The sequence below is a fragment of the Narcine bancroftii genome, chromosome 7 (assembly GCF_036971445.1).
Source record: "Narcine bancroftii isolate sNarBan1 chromosome 7, sNarBan1.hap1, whole genome shotgun sequence".
Taxonomy (NCBI): Eukaryota; Metazoa; Chordata; class Chondrichthyes; order Torpediniformes; family Narcinidae; genus Narcine; species Narcine bancroftii.
The window spans coordinates 50,599,886-50,619,432 of record NC_091475.1 but is presented as its reverse complement, the minus strand read 5'-3'; the positions used below and the strand labels follow the sequence as shown (position 1 = coordinate 50,619,432).

Sequence of the window (19,547 nt, the reverse complement as noted above, 5' to 3'; positions counted from 1 at the left end):
AGTAGCACTCAGCAGTTAAGGCAGCATCTTTTGAGAGAAGCAGAGCAATGGTCCAAGTGAATGAATAATGACTTATCTTCCTTCTCCCCCCCCCCCCCCCCCCCCACCTCCCTGAGTAACTGGTAGATGAATAACTCAAAGCAGCTTGAAAATTATTGGAGAATATTCGTAGGGATAGAATTTGTTCGCATTTGAAAAACCAGGTCAGTAGGTATTCTGCTCCATTGTTCTATTGCCATTCCTTAAACTCGTATTTTATTTATTAATTTAGTTAGTTGAAAGACAGCTAGCTGAATGGCCATGCTATGGTCAAACCCACTTAGAACACCAGTATCTAACCCTTGTTGTTAGCAGTTCAAGCTTGCTGACAGCAATCTGGGTTGCATGGCAAAATTTGATGTGTAGTTGCAGTACTCAGATGTTGCCTTTCTTTGCAGAAACATGAAGTAGCTTTTTGCTGTGAAGTTGAACATGAGAAAAAAATGGATAGACATGAAATGGTTTCAGAAAATCAAATTGTACAAAATTATATTCTTGTTTGCATGAACTTTTTCAACTTGCTCCCCAGTTTAAAGTTGATTCGTACTTTAACAAATTAAAGAGTTAAGTTGTCAAAGGTAAAAGGAAGGAATAGCTAAGTTTATGATTAGCATGTTTGTTTCCTAAGTATTTTTAACCATGTGCTTGAATCTGCTTGGGCATTCTGCACTGGAGACGCATCGTAATGAAGAATTTACGCACTAAGGTTACGTGGCTATGAACAGAGAAGTGGTTTTGGCATATTTTCAACAACTGTCAACTTTATAATGCTTTGTTTTGCTTTGTATTTTGCACATTCATGCTGGTCTTTTATATTTTCCATCAAGACATGGCTGAACATGTCTGAATTCTGTGATTAATTGGAGTTTTTTTTCCCGAATTTAAATTTCTAGGTAATGTAACAATTGAATTATTTCACCTTTTGAAAAAAATCCAAGAGATCATGAAAATAGAATGTGATTTTTTTTTTAACCCAATTTTTTTAGGGATATCAATTGATTAGTTATATAATCAGAATCAAGTTATTGTGTTGATAATTTCTAATTCCATGTGATATAACAGAATTAATGGTTCTTGGTTTAATACAACAAATAGTATTCATCTTCAAGTTTTCTCTGTGCAATTAACTCCACTTCATATGATTGAAAACTTATGGTGTTCATTCCAATTAATTCAGGACCCATCTACTACCCATTACACTGGGTACTAATTTAGGAATGGCTCATGTTACTTAAACTGACAGCCTTTACAAGAGATGTACATGGCTGTAATGTTGGAAGTTACTATGAAAGTAATTGAAGCATGCCAGCGAATGGATATGACACAACATAGGAGAGAACTTTCGAGGTGCTGCATTAGAAGTGTGTTGGAAGTAATAGAAAGAAAATGTCCAGAATTAATCAGATTGTTTTGGGAATCTTGCTGAAAAGACAGTGCAAGGAACTGCTCATGAAGGTCCATGTCAGAAGACACACCTCAAAAGTTCAGTACTGTACAGTGTTGCAAGAAGTTGCATCATCTCAGTATTTCTGGGAACTTGACTTTCATGGTGGCTATTGGTTGTGCACAGTGGTGTCTGATACGTGAAAAGAAATTTGCAAAATTGTGGCCTTTGAGTGGAACTTCCCATTCACATTGAAGCAATAAGTGGAAAGATGATGCCACTTCTTTGTTAATTTGAGATGTCCACACAGAGCAGCTTTACTGGTATGGAAATTAAGGGGTTTATTTTCATACATGCATGGCCTCCTTGAGGTGCTCCCCATGGTATTTTCTCCCTCTCATCTCCAAACCTCACTATTTTGGAGCCCAATTAAATGAAGTTTACTGCTCTAACATTTCCCCAAATTGTTCATATGTCAATCACACTGGACCTCAGGTCTTCAATTCACACCCTCCCTCCAGAGTCCATGACCAAACTCCCTCTTCCCCCACACCCGCCCCCCCCCCCCCCCCAAATCTGATGACTCCAATATGCACATTGTGCCTGGGGCTTGCATGATAGCTACTGGTGGGCACGACATAAAATTGGCTCAGGTACCTGGCACAATACCATTTTAATGTACCTTTCTCAGTGCAGAAAAAAATGTTTATGAGCAAAACATTAAATACTTAACATTCTCACATTTTGTGCATTTTTCTCTTCAAGTACAAATTTTCTCTTGTACTCTTCAGTGGTGGTCTTTCTCTCACTCCTGTTATCTCAGTGGAGTGAGAAGGCTGACCAGAGCTCTGCTATGATTGCTGAGCTGCAGAGTGGGAAAATGATAGTCAATAATTGTGTGGTATTGATTTAATGCCAGTACTGCCCTTTTAAAGCACACACTTCATGTAATTCCCTCTCTCAACCTTATAAAGCTGAACATGTGTTAAACAGCTGAAAGGTGTCTTAGCAGAACTTTTGAAAGGGATCATTAATTTTGTACCTGTGGTTGGGAATGTACAAAGACTCCATATTTTTCAGAGTTTTGAAACTATAAAGTCTTTGGTTTGTGCTGTGACAAGTATTTAAGTATCTTGTCCTGATTTCTGCTGTCAGTTCTTCTCAAACATTGTTGTGTCATGAAAGAGAAAAGTTTGTCTGAGAGTGATTAGCTGGGAGAAGAGACAGGAAGAGCCATTCTCAGCAACAAACAACTTGAATTAATGCAGCACGTCGTAAAATATTTCCAACACTTCATTAAAGTTTCATCACACATAATTTGGCACCAAGCCAAATATGAAGATATTAGCAATAAAAATAGACGAACAGATTTAAAGTTTCCAGTTAATGGCCTTTTTTCAGAACTGGGAAAATTTACAAAGCTGGCATGTTGAAACTTGCAAGTTCAGCAACTACTGCATTTTCCATTCTCAGGTACTTTTTCTGTCCATCTCTTTGTTTTCTTACTTGCACTTGGCCAGTCATTTAGAAGTCCTCTCTTAATTTATACAAATTGAATGCAGACCAAGGGAAACTTGACATCAATCGCAAACGTTTGCTTTTTTTCTCTCCAATCCTCCATATACTGCATGTGTAAACATGTCTGTTTTCTACATTTTCCCATTCTGAAGAAGGGCTATCAACCTGAAACATTAATTCTTTTCTCTCAATCACTAACGATACTGCCTGAACTGCTAAATGTTTCCAGTATTTTCTTTTTCTATTTCAGATTTTCATATACATAGTCTTTTGCTTTTCACATTCTATTGAGATTTCAGGGCATGTAAAAAAAAAAATGTTTGGTTGTAGAAGCAGGTTTCATGGCATTTATTGACGGAGAAAATTGAGATACACAGAAGAAAACATTTCTGAAGGGCGGCACAGTTGATGTAGTGGTTAGCGCAATGCCGTTACTCCTGCCCTGTCTGTAAGGAGTTTTAAGTTCTCCCTGTGTCTGTGTGGGTTATTCCTGGTGGCTTTGGTTTCCTGCCACCATTCGAAACTTACTTACCAGGGATGTAGGCTAATTGGGTGCATGGGATCGTGGGCCAAAAGGGACTGTTACGGTGCTTTATGTTTAAGTTTAACATTTACATTTAAAATTTAGAATTTCAGAATTTAGGGCCTTGGCAGCTGCAACACAAGTGTCATTGGTGCTGCAGTTAAATTTTGGGATCCTCCAGAGGTCAGAGGTGCAGCAATAGTTAGATGTAGTGAGGTGTAGTGGTGAAGGAGATTGCAGGGATATGGAGAATTATCAATTAACAGCATGTTAAGGTGGTTAGTACATATAGAGGTAATGGGTGAGCAGAAATTAGTGAAAGTTAAAGCATTGGCAGCGGCGTTTAGATAACATCCATTTTGCAGCAGGATGTCAGCCTCGATCATATGGAATAATGAATTCCAGGAAGGATATAGATGAAGTTTCTACCTCAGATGAGGCAAGCACAGGCAGAGTTGAGACATGGTTTTAGAGGGTGGAAATAGGTAGTATTAGTGTTAGCAGTGACATTTTTCACAGCTTATCTGGAGATCAGATATGCCAGGAAGGATGAATTACCCTTAAATATGTGTCAAGAGAAGGACTGAGTTATTGATCAAGGAAACAAAGCCACAAGACAAACTTGTACATTTTGTTTGGAAAGAAAGAGGTTGTAAACAAGCAATAGCTGTCGTCAACATGTGCATGAAAACTGTTGTTTTTGCACGATGCAGTTTTGAGGAACTTTGTAGCTGAGAAATAGGAAAGGATCAAGGACAGATTAGAACAAGCAGAGAAGCCAATGCAGGTTATTTTCTAACAATGAAACGATAAATAAGAAGAGAACTAAGCAAATGCAGCCCTATCCAGTTAAAGAGGGATGGGAAGAGGATTGTGTAGTTGAATAGACACTGCACACACATCAAGAAAGATGAAAATGTTGTGATGATATTTTTGGAGGTATGCAAACAAGGTTTTTTGAGAGAGGAGAAGACTAATTTGAGAGATTGTGATACATTCAAACATTTTGGGGAGGTTAGAGAGTTCAGGGATATGGGAAATATAGTTTCAGTTTAATTGGTAAGGTCGTAACACAAGATTTATGTGCAAGGATGACAACATCCAAGAAGATCATTAGCAATATTAACATTGTGAAAGTTGAATGGGTGGAATTTCAATGGGAATAAACTAGAGCAAGAAGTAGATTTGATAGATAAAATGAGTGATAAATTAAAATAGAATAGGTGAGAAATTACAGAAAGATGATTTCCTGTGCAAGGAAAATGTGCAAGAGCTCATAGCACATGAAATTATAGATCATCAAGCATGAGACAATTTCATTGGATAAAAGCAGCAGAGTGATTTGACCAAATGTTCTCAATCATTGTGATGAACAAATGCATGTAGTGTATTGCCTACCTAATGTATTTGTTGGCTGCTCTCAAGCTCTACAGCCATGTGAATTAACTCCATATGGCAGTCATTATTTTTAGAGATGAGGATAGAGATGTTAACAGATAGCTGGTAGCCACAACTGCCTGCAGGGTATAGGATCAATTCTTCTCCCTGAATCTGTAAATATTTCGGATTAATTTGTTACTTTTTGCAGGCATTATTGCATTCATGGGGTAGAATAGGTATTTTCAGTGGCTCCATAGAGCCTTTAGGCATTGACCTCTTTCTAGTCGATTTTGCCGATTGTTGTTTTCCCTTTCATGAGGAATCTGTGTTAAATAGGATTCTCTGATATTGTGCCACCTATACTTCAGTCTACACCAAGCCATTGCCTGCATTACAACTGTGATTGCTTCAGAACTGCCTTCTGCCCGCTGTAAGGCAGATAGAGTTGCCATTAGTATTGCCTGGAGCCCTTTACAGGAAGGGAGAAAGAGAAGCAAAAGAAAGTCCCTTCAGAGTCACTATGTGTCTGTGAATTCATCTCCAGTGCTCCTGCAGGTACGCAGATTGCTGTACAATCCATCGGGAACCCAAGCCCAGATCCAAATCTCCAAAGTGATCAGGAAGCATTCAGCGCCCAAGGTCCTTCAGGGGCCCGTTTTGGCCTCAGCACTCTTTGAAACCTTGGCTCCAATATCTGGTTCCCATGAGCTAGTCTCCAGCAGCTGGCAACCCATGCAGGTCCTCCTGTAACCTGTGTGGGTCTCTCATCCACTGAGCCCCTCACTGGTCTACCATCATGGCCACTGTCCTGTAGGGTCATCTCCTTGGCTTTGTCTTTTCCACGGACTTATTCTCCCTTTTTCTGGAGTCTGGAGCCCCTCGTGGCTGCTGCAGAACATAAGCACCACCATCTTTTTAAAATTAAAAAAAAATTTTCACTCTATGAACCATATTAACCAAAATACACACAAACATTTCCCTCTTGAAAATACACAGTGTCATATTCTCCCCTTTTCCCCCCCCCCTTCTTCCTTCCTTTCCCCCCCCCCTCCCACTAAACATTCAACATATACAATACATTAAACAATGTCATCACACAATGAAAATAAACAAGAAAAATGAGTCATCTACTTTTACACAATGGGTCAGTTCATTTTGTCTTCTTCTCATTCTGTCATTTTAGGGGGTGGAGGTCCACGGTAGGCCCTCTCTTTTGTGTTCCATGAGCGGTTCCCAAATTTGTTCGAATGTTGTGACGTTATTTCTTAAATTATATGTTATTTTTTTCCAATGGAATACATTTATTCATTTCTATGTACCATTGCTGTACTTTCAGGCTCTTCTGATTTCCAGGTTGACATTATACATTGTTTTGCTACAGCTAAGGCTATCATAATAAATCTTTTTTGTGCTTCATCCAAATTGAGGCTTAGTTCTTTACTTCTTATATTACTTAGAAGAAAAATCTTTGGATTTTTTGGTATGTTGCTTTTTGTGAGTTTTATTTAATACCTGATTTAGATCTTCCCAAAACTTTTCCACTTTCTCACATGCCCAAATTGCATGTTCTGTTGTTCCTTTTTCCTTCTTACAGCGAAAACATCTATCTGATACTGTTGGGTCCCATTTATTTAACTTTTGGGGCGTGGTGTATAGCCTGTGTCACTAATTATATTGTATCATGAGTAACCTTGTGTTTATTATATTTCTCATAGTTCTGGAGCATAGCTTTTCCCATTTTTCATTTTTTTAAATCTTTGTTTAGATCTTGTTCCCACTTTTGTTTGGGCTAACAGCTTATTTCATCGTTCTCTTTCTCTTGCAAATTGATGTACATGTTTGTTATAAATCTTTTAAATCATTGTGTCTCACATATTCAAAGTTGCTCTCTTCTGGTAACCTCAGCCTGCTTCCCAATTTATCCTTCAAGTAGGTTTTCAGTTGGTGGTATGCAAACATTATACCATGAGTTGTATCATATTTGTACTTCATTTGTTCAAAATAAATTATTTCCCAAAAAAACAATTTTCTATTCTTTTGATCCCTTTTCTCTCCCATTCTCTAAAGGAAAGGTTATCTATTGTGAAAGGGACTAGTTAATTTTGCATCAATAATAATTTTGGTAGTTGGTAATTTGTTTTTCCCTTTCTAAGTGAATCTTCTTCCAAATGTTGAGCAGATGGTGCAGTACTGGTGAACTCCCATGTTGCACCATAAACTGAAATTCTGCAACCATGCATCTGTGGTCAAGATGGTGGTGCTTGCATACCCAACAAACTGAGCAAGCACCACCATCTTGAGTACAGATGCATGGGAGCACAGATACATGGTTGCAGAATTTCAGTTTAAAAACATTGTCGGCTTCTCTAGCAGGTCATTTAACAGCATTTTACTGGGCAATTGAACTCTTTGTCACAGCGTTGTGTCTCCAGTCTCCCGAGTCCACACCAGCGGCTGTGTTGCCATAACAGCAGCTCTGGCATTGACACAATTTTTCTTAAATAATATGAGCTGAAAATGAAGCCCCTGTAGCGGCTGCTAACGGCAGCGCTACTGAAATGAAGTACGTCTACACAACACAAGGATGAACTAGTAACTGACTTTATTTGACTCTCTCGTGCAGCTTTTAGGGGACGACCCCACTTCCTGTCTGGGGCACACTGGTCTAAGGGAGTGACGTCAACGCATTGTGGAGTCACTGGCTTCCCAGTGATGTGCAACCAAGAAGTGGCGACATCTCCCAGACAACACGTGTCGCCAAATGTAGGCTTCTCATGAGAAGGGAAGGGGGGCCCACGCCACTTTGTACCAACCTACTTGGGCTGACCACGCGGTCGCTCTGCCCACTACACTCTGCTCTTTATTAGAGGAAATTAAACAATCTTGAGGGAAAGAAAGCAAGCCTTTTCAGATTATTTTAAAAAATAACAAATTAATACAACAGAAATTTCTAATAATTTTTCAAAAAGGAAATATTCTAAAATAATAATTATGAAATCAATATGTTTATTCTTTTTCCGATGAAGCTTTATTTTCTGTTTGATGGTTAGGATTGAAATTGGGCACATGGAGAACTTTATGGTATCTCTGATGTTTTCCACGTTCTGGAAAAATGAATTTAAGTGCCAAATCTGAAAATTAACTCTTGATATGACACAGTACCATTTTAGCAATGGAATGAGTTAGGAGTATAAAATGTGAATTGAAATGATACTGTAAATGTCTGACTCGGGTTTGATTGTTTTGCAAATTATATCATTCTTACAAAGCAGGGTTTTTTCATAATGATCTTCTCCAAATGGACATTTCACGGAGCTGCATAAAATAATGAATGTGGAGATATGCTCAAGATAATTTAGATCTGAGCCAATTGTCCCCAAAGGGATGAATATTCCTGTATTTGTTTTTCATCTGTCTTTCCGTTAAGCACTGATTGCCTGCAACCTTTAATATTTTACTTTACTATTAAATAATTTCAGAAAATCTGAGCTCCAACTTGATTTCTTTCTCTGACAGGATATGCTTTCAGCTTGTCCATAACAATCAAATGCAGTTTGTGCGTTTCTCACCCATTTTTCCTCCATCCAGTAATGAAAATTTGGAGATGCAATTGTGAGAGGTGGACGTGTGGAAGGAACTCTGAGAGATGAAGAGCCGGCAAGCTGCCTATTCATTTCTGAGTCCTCCAAGATCATTTTCTGATCCAGAGTCTGCACAGTGGAGATGTGCTCATGCTTCTTCCAGAATGTTCACAGAGGGAGTTCTGTGATCCACAGATTAAGGAAGAGGACAGCTCAGTCACATCCTTGTCGACATGCATGCAGAGAATCAGCAGATCCTTTTTATGGTGAACTGTATGAGAATGGCCTCCCAAAATGTCCTATCATTGGAACAAGAGCAAGTGGGAGAGTCTAGACCAGCCAAATGTCCAGGTGGAGCTGATGGACGCCATCCATTCCTGTGGGTTGAGCAAGATTGCCGGAAGTGATGACTTGCCACTTAAGTTGTACATGGTTCTGTGGGACTGGGCAGCCTGGCAGGCAGCATGTCTGACTACATGAGAAAGGGCATCATTATCTTTATCATCAGACAGAAGGAGCAGAAAGAATTGGAGACCTGTGGCGGTGTGAGCAGTGAGAGAGACACAACCACCACGTTGAGGGTTGTTAATGACTGTTTTTATTCAAATTCAGCACGTCCCTATAAGGGCAGCACGAGCTCAGTCACCTGGTGCATTGTGACATCATAATCACTGCCCAGGGTGCACGCTGGAAGGGATGCTGGAGTCAGAGAGAAACCTCTGATGACGCCATTTCCCCATTGCTGCCCCGCCACGTGGCAATACAAGTGGGGCCGGTTCACCATGAGGATGCGCCACCACATAACTGTCTTTCTCCCCCCCCCCCCCCCCCCCCCCATCAGAACCGGCTACGTGTCCTGTCGCTTGGACTTGGCTGTCTGCATTGGCTGTGATAAGTCCAGATGGACTGCCTTCAGGCGGTCCACCGTAAAAAGTTCCTTACTCTTCCAATGTCTAGGGTGAAGGTACCTCCAGTCCGGTGCAAGACTTTGTACAGCCCCTCGTACGGTTGCTGCAGCGGTGCGCCCTGTGGCCCCTTTGCACGAAAATGAACTGAGCCGAATCAAGTTCTTTGGGAAGGTGGATTGGCCAGGTGCCATGGCGAGTTGGGGATGGGGGAGCTAGGGAGCCCAGTCTCCTGCGGAAGTCCACCAGCAGGTTTGCATCTGTGGCTGCGGTGTCGGGGTCTGAGCTGAAAAACTCACCCAGTAGGGAATGCGGTGCGCCGTAAGCCATCTCTGCCACCGAGGCTTGTAGGTTCTCCTTGGGTGCTGCCTAATCGTGAGGAGGACACAGGGTAGCTCATCCGCCCAATCTGGTCCGGAGAGCCTGGCCATGAGCGATGCCTTCAGGTGCCTGTGGAACCTCTCCACCAACCCGTTGGACAGTGGGTGGTATGCCGTGGTGTGGTGGAGCTTCACCCCCAGGAGTTTCGCCATCTGGGTCCACAGGGTGGATGTGAACTGCGCGACCCTGTCGCTGGTGATGTGCGCTGGGACTCTGAATCAGGCGATGCACTGGTCGACCAGAGTCTTGGCGCACGTCTCCGCAGAGGCTTCCTTAATCGGGGTAGTCTCTGGGGGCGTGGTCGACCACAGTGAGGAGGTAATGAACCTCCCTTGACACTGGTAGGGATCCAACGATATCGACGTTGATGTGTTGGAACCTGCGAGCCACCAAGTCAAAGTTCTGTCAGGGAACCTGCGTGTGTCGGTGGACTTTGGAGGTCTGGCACCTGGTGCAGTTCCTGGTGAGCTCTGCCACCTCTCTCTTGAGCCCATGCCACATGAACCGCTCTGCGACCATACGCACCGTCTTCACCGTTGGGTGAGCGAGGTCATGGACTAGACTAAAGACCCTCGCTCTCCAGTACGGTGGGACTACTGGATGCGGCGTACCTGTTGATACATCGCAGAGCAGTGTGTCTGGGCTGCTGGGCAACTGGACGTCTTCAAGTTTGAGGCCCAAGATGGCGGTCCGCAAAGCCTGCGTCTCTGCATCGTTCCTCTGGGCCTGGCCCAGTTGAGCATAATCTAGGCCGGGGGCAAGAGTGTTGATGGCGGATTGTGAGAGTGCATCTGCCACCATGTCATCCTTGCCAGCCCTGTGTCAGATGTTGGTCATGAACTCCGACACATATTAGAGGTGACGCTGTTGATCCTTGGCCATCGCCAGTGCCTGGGTGAGGGGCTTGTGGTCCATGAAGATTGTGCACAGCCTGCCCTCGAGGAAGTAGCGAAAGTGGCGGCTGGCCAAGTACAGCGGCAGGAGCTCCTGGTCAAAGGCTCTATATTTGAGTTCTGGTGGGCACAGCTGCTTGCTGAAAAAGGCCTACAGGTGCCAGTATCCATAGAGCCACTGTTCCAGGACCCCCCCATATTGCCGTAGCTGAGGCATCCATGTGTGCACCTTTGGCCGTAGGTGCACTAGTATTGTCACGTTGGCTAGGGCCTCCTTCGTCGTGAAGAAAGCAAGCCTTTTCAGATTATTTTACTCGCCTTTTCTGGCCAGGATAGAGTCTTTTCCTTGATGGCCATCAGCGTGAACAATGGGCACATGGTGGGAGCACCTCCGGGGATGAAATTATGGTAAAAGTTCACCATCTTCACAAACTCCTGGAGGCCTTTTAGGGTGGGGGGGGTTTGGGGAAATATTGGAAGGCTGCTACCTTCTCCGGTGCTGGTGCGGCCCCGGCCGCCGATTTGGTGTGCCTCAAGAACTGGAGGGTCTCCTTGGTGAACTGGCATTTGCCGTGTTGACCGTGAGGCCAAAATCCACCAGGCAAGCAAAGAGGGTGCGGAGGTGGGCCTTGTGTTCATTGTGGCTGTGACTGGCAATGAGTATATCGACCAGGTAAATGAACACAAAGTCCAAATCCTTCTCTACCACGTCCATGAGGCGCTGGAATGTTTGGGCTGCATTATTTAGGTCAAAGGGCATACACAGGAACTCGAAGATGCTGAAAGGGGTGATAATAGCCATCTTACCCACATCGTCTGGATGCACAGGGATTTGATGGTATCCCCGCACGTGGTCCACCTTGGAGAACATCCGTGCGCCGTGGAGGTTGGCGGAGAAATCCTGTATGTGGAGCACCGGGTACCTGTCGGGGGTGTTTGCATCGTTCAACCACTGGTGGTCCTCACATGGTCTCCAGCCCCCAGACAATTTTGGACCATGTGGAGAGGTGATGCCCAGGCACTGTCTGAGCGCCAGATGATTCTGAGTTCTTGGAGTCTGGAGAACTCCTCCTTTGCTTGCTGGAGCTTCTCAGGTGGCAGCCGTCTGGGCCTAGCATGCAGTAGCGGGCCTTGAGTGGCGATGTATTGGATGACCCCATGCTGGAGTACAGCGGTGTTGAAACGTGGTTCTAGGATGGCGGGGAACTCGAGGTGGATGTCGGCGAATTCATCTCTGGCGGTGGGTACGGCGGCAATTTCAGGCCTGCAGGCGTCTGCTGTGTCCAGTTGAATGCAGTGGAATGTTCAGGCGTTGACCAGCCTCTTGCCCTTCATGTTGACCAGAAGACCGTGAGCTCTCAGGAAGTTGGCCCCCAACAGCACAGTGCCCACGGAGGCTAGGATGAATCTCCAGTGGAACTTCTCCCTCCCTATCTGGATCTGTGCCCTGTGGGTGCCGTAGTTCCTGATGGTGGAGCCGTTGGCTGCTCACAGGGTTGGATTGCGAGATTGGGTGTGTCTCTAATGCGGTGGGGGTGAGGACACTCAGCTCGGCCTCTGTGTCCACCAGGAATCGGCGGCCGATGGAACTGTCTGTCACATGAAGGAGGCTGTTTTGGCGGCCAGCTGTCACAGCCATTAATGGCAGCTGGCCTGGTCATTTCTCTGAAACACGCAGGGTTGGCGGCACTTACGGGCTTGTGCACCCCAGCACTGGTGGTAGAAACAGCAGGACGACTGGTCCTCCTCTGGCTTGGTCTTGGCGGCAGGCGGTGGTCTGCTAGTTCCCGGACATGCCACCAAGTTGAGGGCTGCCTCGTTCTCCCTCTTCGTGAGCCAGGGGGTGTCCGCACAGGCTTCTGCCTTTCTCAGGTCTGAGAAGTCCTCGTCCCTAGGATGCAGCCAAATGTCCTCTGGCATTTGCTCCAGGAATATTTGGCGGAAGAGAAAAGGCTTGTGGTCTTCTACCAGGGTCAGCATCTCGTCCATCAGCGCCGAAGAACTACGGTCTCCAAGCCCATCCAGGTATAGGAACCTGGGAGCCCGTTGTTGAGGGGTGACCCCAAAAGTTCCCAGCAGCAGATTTTTAAGGGCAGTGTACTTGCCTGTAGCCGGGGCGGGGGGTGATGATGATGTCGTCATCCACCCTCGCCACTGTATCTTGGTCCAGAGCACTCATGATGTGGTAAAACATTGTGGTGTCTGTGGAGATGTTGCAGAGTTGAAACTGTGCTTCCACCTGCCCAAACCACTTTCTCAGTCGGTGGGTCCAAAAGGGGGAAACTTGATGGAAACAATGTTAAGCTCTGCCGAATCCATGACGTTCAGGAGTCCAGAAATTCATCTGGGCTCATTGGGGTCATCACTGTGGCGGTGTGAGCAGTGAGAGAGACACAACCACCACGTTGAGGGTCGTTAATGACTGTTTTTATTCAAATTCAGCACGTCCCTATAAGGGCAGCACGAGCTCAGTCACCTGCTGCATTGTGGCATCATAATCGCTGCCCCAGGGTGTGCATTGAAGGGATACTGAAGTCAGAGAGAAACCTCTGACAATGCCATTTCCCCATGGCTGCCCTGCCATGTGGCGATACAAGCGGGACTGGTTTGCCATGAGAATGTGCACCGCCACACACCCATATCATTGTTAAACGTTGACTACAAAATCCTGTCCAAAGTCATCGCCAATCGAGTCCAGTCTGCTCCGGGAATGTGAGGCACCCAGACCAAATCTGCACAGTTCCAGGCAGGAAAAGCTCTGACAACCTATGTGCAGCATGGTGGGGTGGGTGGGGGGAGGGTGGGTGAGGTGAAGTGTGGAAACCTGCCTGGTCAGCTTAGACCAGGAGAAGGCATTTGACTGGATATTGCACATGTACATGATCATTGTGCTTTCCAAAATGGGCTTTGGGGAGGGAATCTGATTTTGGATTAAATTGCCCTACATGGACATTCCCCATCAAGTCAATTTGTATGCTGCAGAGAGTCCTTTGCTAAATCTATCAGGAAGGATGAAAGCAAAAGAGGAGTGACATTGCTAGGCAGTGCAGACACTCAGGTCAAGGCCTCCTATCTTCTGTTCAGACACACGATCAGTCTGCAGACTGATTAATATCTGCAGCCATTTTGAGTCTGCATTGATGCCAGGGTTAACTGGATGAAGAGTGAAGTAGTGCTCTTCGGTAACTGGTCTGACTGGTCCACCACAGTCAGATATGACTACCTGAAGGTGTTGAGGATGTGGTTTGGAGGGGCAAACAAAAAATGGTCAAAGTGGATCGCAAAGGTCTATCAGAAATTAAGTGTGGGCTCAGCACTCCCTTTCAATAACAGGGAAGAACCTGGTGATCAGATGCAAGATGCTCTCTGTAGTGCTGTACATGGGGCAGATGTGGCACATTGCCCACATCTTTACCCTGGCTGTCACCAGAACAGTCCTCCAGTTCATGTGGCGATCCAAGATGGAAAAAGTCCACAGGGTTCCATGTACAGGTTGCCAGATAATGGAGGTAAGGTGTATCCAATGTTGCCCTCATTTTAATGACTACCTTCATGCGTGGCCACATCAGCCTGTATGTGGAACCAATTACGAGGGCAAAAAGTGCTGATAGGTGTCTCATGTGTTATGAAGGATGGGCCTGGGCTCATGACTGTACAACGTCCATGTCACCTGAACTTTGCTGATCTTTTGTGGGAAGGTTTTTCCAGAAAAAACTTTTGACGACAAAGTTAACAGGCAATGGTCACCACTAGGCTTCTTCAGGTGCATTCTCCGCTAAGAATGCGCTTAAAGAAGAGAAAGCGGCCCTTTGATTTGCCGTTCAGGTGGCAGCGCTAAAAGCGCAGCGCTGGCCTCCTGTAGGGACAGCTGCACTAGAATACGCATCTGAGTGTACTCTGGCTCCTGTCCCTTGAGCTGTCAAGTTAGGACAGCTGATTGTCAGCTGGGACAGCCAGCGTGGGGACATCCCACGTGGAATGTCGCCACACTGATCGCCCTGCCCCTCAGAGGGGGAGAGGGGGGCTGGGGTGGTTGGCGGGGGAGAGGGGGGCTCGGGCAGCCGGGAGGGGAGAGGGGGGCTGGGGCAGCCGGGAGGGGAGAGGGGGGCTGGGGCGGCTGGCGGGGGAGAGGGGGGCTGGGGAGGCCGGCGGGGGAGGACGGGGCTGGGGTGGCTGATGGAGGAGAAGGGGGCTGGGGCGACCGGTGGGGTAGTATGGCGCTTAAGTCAGGTACCGGCATTGTTTTGGCCAGCCCTCGTTCTCCCCCACCGGCTGCTCCAGCCCTGTTCTCCCCCGCCGGCTGCTCCAGCCCTGTTCTCCCCTGCCGGCTGCTCCAGCCCTGTTCTCCCCCGCCAGCCACTCCGGTTCTTGTTCTCCCCCGCCGACCACTCCAGTCCCTGTTTTCCCCTGCCGGCCGCTCTAGTCTCCATTCTACCCCACCGGCCGCTCTAGTCTCCGTTCTACCCCACCGGCCGCTCTAGCTGACAGCCCAGCCAGCTGCCCCTGCCCCGACATCCTGCGCTGGGGGAAGGGGCAGCTGGGAGAGGAGCTGTCAGGCGCTCGACAGCTGACTGTCATCCCGAATGCAGCCGCTTTTAGGCAGCTGCATTCAGATGGCTGGGGAGGCCACTGTGCTGTGGCGATTATCCCTCTCGGAGGAGGGTTACAAAGTTCCACCTTGCAAGCGCCTCCTGCACATTCACTTGGCCTCCCAAAAGCCGCATATTGCCAAAATAGGGGTGGTTCCCTGAGCAATCATCCAGGCCATCTGGCAGAATGCCTCATTGCTTGTGGTCACAAACAAGCAACAGGACTTGGCCTGGCTGGTGATGAGAGGAGCCCTCCTGATCAGATTCTTTCTGTACAACCGAAACATCATTCTCAACATATGCTTTCCTGATGTGGTGGGGTGGAGATTGTCGCCGATCCCTTCGCAAAATGGTGATTCGCAGAGAGTGGGTAGAGAAAGCAAGGGTCCTTGTCACGGTTCATCCCTTGCAGCAGTGTGACAGAGAACTCGCTGATTTATGGGCTGTTCCTGGGGATGCACATAGAGTCAGACATTCAGAACTGCTGGAAGACCATCAACTCGGTGAAAGACACACTTTGATCTGCCCGAAACCAGTTGGTCTTTCAGCATACTGGGATGTCAGTCTGGGAATGCTGCCGACTGGCACATTCCAGACTGCAGGAGTACGTGCTGAGGGACTCACTAAGGCTGTGCAGCCAATGCAAGGGCGATGTGGGGAATGAGCAGTCTCAAGCCACCATTCTCAATGGTGGCATATGCCCCTTCAGGGAGTCACAGCACATTTAAGGATGGGGGGGGGCATGAATTTAAATCCTTTTTTTTGCATTTTATGTAGTCAGTTGGAGAGGAATATGGAAGAAACCATCTAAACTTGACTGCTTCACAGAGTCCTAAATAGGCCAGAGGCAAAAAAATGGTTGAGAATGGCTAGTCTAGAGTCCTTCCGTTACTGGTCATTGAGGGGCCCCATTACGGTCAATGGGAAGCCCCTCAAACAACAGAGGGGAGTAACAAGTGCCACAGTGGAGGGAAACGAATGTAACAATTGTTCAGTGATGGAAATGTATGGACATGAAACTAAAGATAGGGAGAGATTTTGAACAGTTTTCTTTTTGTAAATAATTTATTGTGAATAAAGTCTATTTTTGGTTTAAAAATTGTAAATGCAACTAATGCAGTTCTGTGTGCATATTTCATGCATTTGGATTTGTAGCATGCTTTATAGTAAAGATACGTATATGGATTTGGTAGCTGGGAACACGTTATAATGAAAGCTATTCTTGATATTTATGGAACATTAATGTTGATTGTGAGATGCACAAAAATCAAGAGTTAGTTAATCTTACCTCAAGAAAAGCTAAAATTGTGGTGAAATATATTGAATTTACATCTCTTTTATTTAATTTGATCATTGGAGGGAATGTTACACATTAACTTTCAGAATGTAGTTTGAATTGTTTAGATATCCAAGATTTTATTTTAAAAAATAACACCACCATGGTTTAGTTGTGTCACATGCAGGCTTGTTTTTGGTGGCACTGTTACTTGTTCTTTAAATTAAATAACAGATAACTGGGTTTGTTCAGACAGTCATGAGGCATGGGATCCATGAAACCTTGGCTTGCCTACAGAAACAAAGGATAGTCGTGAATATTCTGCCTGGAGGAATTTCTACAGGCATCTGTTCTGGGACCCTTGTTCTTAATGATTTTTATAATGGATGAAGAAGTGGAGGGATGGATCAATAGGTTTACAGATGACACAAAGATTGAAGATGTTATGGAAAGTGTAGAAGGTCGTTGTAGATTACAACAGAATATAGACAGGATGCAAAGCTGGGCAGTGAAAAGACAGATGGAATTCAATCCCCTTAAGTGTGAAGTGATGCATTTTGGATTGTTGAACACAGAGAATGTGGTTAATGGCAGTTTTCTTAAGTGTGGAGGAACAAAGGGATCTTGGAGTCCAAGTCCCAAGGTCCCTCCACTTTGCAACACGTATTGATCGGATGGTTAAGCAGGCGTATGGTGCATTGCTCTTTGCTACACTCAGGATTGAGTTCAAGAGCCAAGTAGCAATGTTGCAGCTTCATAAAACTCTGATTAGACCACGCTTGGAATATTGCGTTCAGTTCTGGTTGCCTCATTACAGGAAGGATATAGCTGCTTTGGAGAGGATATTTACCAGAATGTTGCCTGGATTGGGGAACATGTTTTATGAAGCAAGGCTGACAGAGCTGGTCGTGCCTTTCTCTTTGGAGTGATGGATGAGAGATGACTTAATAAAAGTTTACAAGATGATGAAGGACGCAGGTTGGACACCCAGCACATTTTTCTTGAGGTGAAAATGGCAAATAACCGGAGGACGTTTGCTTGAGGTGAGTGAAGGAAAGTTTAGGTTAGATATCAGAGGTAAAATTTTTACACACAGAGTGGTTGGTGCCTGGTATACATTGCCGGTTGTCGTGATGGAGACTATTACAATGTAAAAGATTCTTAGAGAGTTATAGCTGTGAGTTGGGGAAGGATTAGATTGTTGTGGATTAGGTTTATATATCTGTGGGTTGGCACATCATTGTGGGCCAAAGGCCCTGTACTGAACTACGGTGTTTAATGATCAGGTTCAAATGTATATTTAGCAAAAGATATTATATTGTGGAGTTGAGCACAGAAAATTAGTAATTCTTATATTCACATGCAATCTCTGGAGGGCTGATAGATGGATCTTGTGCTTCTCTGAACTGTCATGTCCTGCTACTGCTTGAGATTAAGAAGAGTGGATATTAAACAAATGATTCCATTATTCTATCCTCGCACCTAGCTATATTTATATATTACTGCTTTCCCCTGCTTTCAAGAAAGTCTTATCAAACATGGCTGGTCTAATCTCACTATTCAAATGGATTTCAAATAAGAATCCAACTTAAACTCCATGAACTGACCCTAGCAGATTATTATCTTAAATCTGATTAACACCCAGCAAGATCACTGGCACTTAATGTGACTTTTATGGAATTAAAGTAAGAAAATCATTATGAAATTTGTATTTTTACATTTTGTTTGGATAATGGAGGAGTAATTCTGTTTTTTAAAAAAAAATAGCATAATTTAGACTGATTAGCTTTGTTGATATGCCAAGGCAGGAGAAATTTGTAGCAGTGCACAGGCAATATTAAAATCAGGTATGGATCTCTTCTGAAACTGCCCAGCTGGAGGTGATTGAATAATGGAAAAATGTGACACAGATTATAGGATCTGTTCTGATTAAATCAAGAATAGCCAGTGGGGAGATAACAAAATAATACTTTTAAACCCCATGTGAGACTGAAGGAACATGACGGATTCTATTAGAATCAGAATATTTAAAGCTTGCTCAGTATCATGTGTAAGATGACAAACTGAATCTCGACAGATGATATATATTTACTTTTTTTATATCATACTATTCTGCCACACAATTGTTTGATTTTTTTTTGATGAACATTTTATGAATTATGAAACCAAATTAGGGTCAGATTTGTGCTTGCAGATAAATGACAAGACCAAATCAATTCCCATATTTGTGTAAAGTTGAGCATATATAAAGCTAAGGCCTATGCCCATCAAAGGTATGCAGAGAAGTAATATCATGATGTCAATTAGTTTGCATCACCAGTTTGATGTTAATGTCACTGTCTGGAGTTGGAACACTCCAGCAAGTGCTCCCTCTCAACCTTGCAGAGATGAATAACAGCAAAGCAGCACAAAGTATGCACCACACAATATGATTTAAAAGGATCATCTTTGACCTACAGGTGAATTGCTGATTGAATTTTATGGGCAGTTGCTTCAAATCTGCAAACTTCCCGTGTGCTTTCTTGAATTCTTAAAAGTTGTCGAGGTGCAGATGGAGTGTAGTGGCAAGTGCTTTGTTATGACTTCAAAGATTTTGTATAAACCACTTCCTCCTGTGCAATTTGTAGGTTATACAATATAGGGTGTGCACCCCTCTTCAGATTTGTCTGTGTTATTGACACCAGTGATTCACTGTAGATTGATAAAACAGTTTGTGTTTGGAAATAGGCCATAGCAAGATTTTTCTTTGAAGTACACGTGCTGTTAGCTTGACTCACCAATTATTTTCCAGTATCTTAAAGAAAGACAGGGATTCTGAGCCAACTCCCAGTCTTGGATTCAGTCAAAGAATTCTCATGGTATGCAGCACGACTGGGAGAATAAGCAGACAGTGTGCAGAAGATAAGATGCTTTAAAATAGGGGGAAAAACAGGCTTTTAGGAGGATAATTCATATCTACCAGGGTACTTGGAGACTTTTTTTCTTCTGTCTGTAACATTTACTGTCTGCATAATCATTTAAGATGTTCTCGCAGAAATATGTCACCTATTGAAGCTGTAGTCTGCCAACAGAATAAAG

The 19,547-nt window shown here is 44.5% G+C and overlaps 1 protein-coding gene and 1 long non-coding RNA gene across 12 annotated transcripts in view; one reads left to right on the top strand and one right to left on the bottom strand.

Annotated features, from left to right (window-relative positions):
• LOC138738906 (rho guanine nucleotide exchange factor TIAM1-like) overlaps positions 1-19,547 on the top strand; it is a 273,989-nt gene that overhangs the window by 43,367 nt on the left and 211,075 nt on the right. Inside the window, exon 1 of one of the 9 annotated variants that reach the window (XM_069890073.1) lies at positions 13,152-13,350. The exons of the other annotated variants lie outside the window; for them this stretch is intronic. The gene's annotated coding sequence lies outside the window, so the exon portion shown is untranslated. Of the gene's footprint in view, positions 1-13,151; positions 13,351-19,547 lie in introns of those variants that run through there. 9 annotated transcript variants of the gene reach the window in all.
• On the bottom strand, positions 2,699-13,016 carry LOC138738905 (uncharacterized). Of its 3 annotated transcripts, none has more exons than XR_011341854.1 (2): positions 11,412-13,016; positions 2,699-5,755 (listed from the first exon to the last, which is right to left on the bottom strand). It is a non-coding gene; the product is annotated as an uncharacterized lncRNA (long non-coding RNA). The 3 variants fall into 3 exon arrangements; XR_011341853.1 differs by lacking the exon at positions 11,412-13,016 and adding an exon at positions 8,414-9,228; XR_011341855.1 differs by lacking the exon at positions 11,412-13,016 and adding an exon at positions 8,414-9,228 and having other exon boundaries at positions 2,699-5,732.